This window comes from Aotus nancymaae, unplaced genomic scaffold (assembly GCF_030222135.1).
Source record: "Aotus nancymaae isolate 86718 unplaced genomic scaffold, 86718_ANA_hifiasm-v0.15.2.pri h1tg000003l, whole genome shotgun sequence".
Lineage (NCBI taxonomy): Eukaryota > Metazoa > Chordata > Mammalia > Primates > Aotidae > Aotus > Aotus nancymaae.
Window position 1 is genome coordinate 13,406,977 of NW_026988414.1, and position 3,024 is coordinate 13,410,000.

Sequence of the window (3,024 nt, forward strand, 5' to 3'; positions counted from 1 at the left end):
CTGCCTCCATGCCAACTCTACTTCTTTGCAACATAAAAGAGAGGAGAGGAATTATGTTTGATGGAGAGTGGGTGGGTATGGGAGAGGAAGATTGGAACAGTGGAAAATGTATTGAAATAGATTAATGAAGAATAAAATGGGCCTTGTGCATGGCAGAAGGAGCTGCTGTGGCTCATCTATGTTTTGTGCTTCTTTGCTTTCATTGTCTCAATGTCCTCAAGAATGCAATGAGGGGATTCCTATCTCCCCTGCTCCCACATAGGTACCTGGGGGTCCTTCAATCAATTTTTATTAACTGTTAAGAATGTTTCATTTTTGTTTTTTTCTGAAGACCTAGTCAATGAACTTTTCTCATTTAAAAACCCAAGCAATCTGAATGTATCACCAATAGCTACAGCAACTGATATTTGAGTCATTTAACTACTTTGTAGTTACAAAGTTCAGGCTTTGGATTGTCACAAACCTTTGTCCAGTTCCAAGTCCCACCCTTTCTCAGCAATTCACAGCCCAGATATTATTTCTATTTTTGCCAGTGCAGTCTCAAAATACAGTTTTCAATTATATTTGTATAGAAGAAAGGGGCTAGGATGGCAAAAGAAGTTACTTACTTCCCAGGGCTCAGTATCCTTGGCTGTTAGGGAGATACAGAGTAACCATCCCAGAGTTAGACACCTTGTAGGTGTTCAGTAAATGGTGGCTATTGTATTTATTTGCATGTACTTAAATCTTGCAGATGAGAAAACAGATTCAGATAGCAAAAATGAATAGCTCAAGATCACCAACAGAAAGGCAGGGTTCAAATTTGATAAAGGGTCACTGAAATGGCTGAGGCTTCTGTGAAGATGAGACTGCTGGCAGATACATCAGAAGATTGTAGGTTGCTGTGATTAATCAAGCAAGTCAAGGATTAATATAAGCTCAAGAGAAAAATCCTCCTACCTCTTACACTTTCCAGTCCAATTCTTCTTCTTCTCTTTTTTTTTTCAGAGACAAGGTCTCACTTTGTCACCAATCTAGAAGTACAGTGGCACATCATAGCTCACTGTAGCCTCCAACTCCTGGGCTCAAGCCATCCTCCCACTTCAGCCTCCAAAGTCACTGAGACTGCATGCTAAAGCCACCATACCTGGATACTTGTTTTTTCTTTTAAATTTTTTTGTAGAGATGGGGTCTCACTATATTGCCCAGGCTGGTCTCCAACTCCTGGCCTCGAGTGATCATCCTGGCTTGGCCTCCATTCCATTCTTATCTGTTATTATTTCTGAGTGGCCAAGAGGTCACCTGGATTATACATGTATATTGGTTCTGACTCTGGTAGCATTCAGAGATTTTAGATTTAAGTACTTATTTCATTAGGGTATTTCCAAGAAGAGCAGAAGAACATGGCCATTTTTAATACAAGTATTTCTTATTTACCATTTTCACTAAAAACTCCACCAAGTTAAGAATTGTAGTTACTTAGACCACATGAGAATTTAGAGAGTTCCTATGTATTAATATAGTCATGCATCGCTTAACAGAGAGGATAGTTTCTGAAAAATGCATGATTAGATTTTGTCATTGTGTAAATGTCATAGGTGTATACTTACACAAGCTTATGTGGTATAGCCTACAACACACCTAGGCTATATGGTGTAGCCTGTTGGTGCTAGATGACAAACCTGTATAGCAGGGTACTGTGCTGAATACTGCAGGCAATTGTAAATTATGGTAGATATTCATGTATTTGAACACATCTAAATATAGAAAAGACACAATAAACTATGGTATTATAATCTTTTGTGACCACCATTGTGTATGTGCTCTGTTGTTGACTAAAACATCATTATGCAACACATAACTTCAATGACAACATTAATAAAAAAATACTTGACCTTGACCCATCTATAGTGCTATATGGTTTGCAAAATGCCTTTAGATGTAATCTCATTAAATCTTTACAATAACACTGGAAGGTAGTTAAGACATGTACTATTATCTCCCATTTACAGTTGAGAAAATTGAGGCCCAGTAAAGTGAATTGATTGCCTAATATTACATATTTTACATATCTATCCAAGATTTCTGCTTCTTCCTCCATATCCTTTGTGTTAATATCGTAAATTTCCAAATATTTCTGAGGCATTTCCTCAAATAACTCACAAATGGACACTCACAGTTTTTAGACTTTTTATGTCTGGAAGAACACAGGTAGTGCCTATGCTTACAATTTAACGTGACATTACCAATGGTGCATAAGAACTTTCTCTATACAAAACAAATTGTGTAATTTTACTGGAAGAAGAAGGAATGGTGAAAACATAGATCTTGCCCAGAAGAACCTGACCATTTAGTGAAGGAAGTAGATACACTGATAGCTAATCACAAGTAAAAACATACTGAAGTAAGACCCATAGCAAATACACATGCACACATCAGGATGAAGAGAGGGAAGAGAACTTACTTTTTATTAAGAGACTGGTGAAAGATTATAAAATAGCAACACTGTTAGGTCTTAAGGATAATAAAAAATATTGATAGAGAAAGAAGAGAGAGAACAGATCAACAGAATCACCATGAGAAAATTTGTGCAAGTACCTAACATGCTTGCACATTGGCAAATATTATAATTCCCATTTTGTGTAATACATCAGTCAGCATAGGCACAGAAGCATTTATCAGCTTCTCAAAAGTTTTAGCTCCTGAAAGCACTAGATGTAACTTGCTTCTCAATCTGATGTTCTTCCCACAACTTTAGCCAAGTCTTGAGAGGCCTAGCCTGTCTTTTTATTCAGGGCTCAACCACTGAATAAATGTATCTGATCTGAATTTCCAGATGCCTCCTTCACTCTTTCTCAATGGTTCACAGGGTGACGGTGGTTCACACATCTTTGCAGCCAGTATCCACTTCCCATTGTAAGCCATCTGTTCACATTATTGAGAAAAAAGAATCTGTACCTTAACTCTGTTTGTTCCTACTTATTCCTATTACCAAGATCCCACAGAGCAAATGGCCTTGTTACGTGGTAGAAATAGGCAATAAAA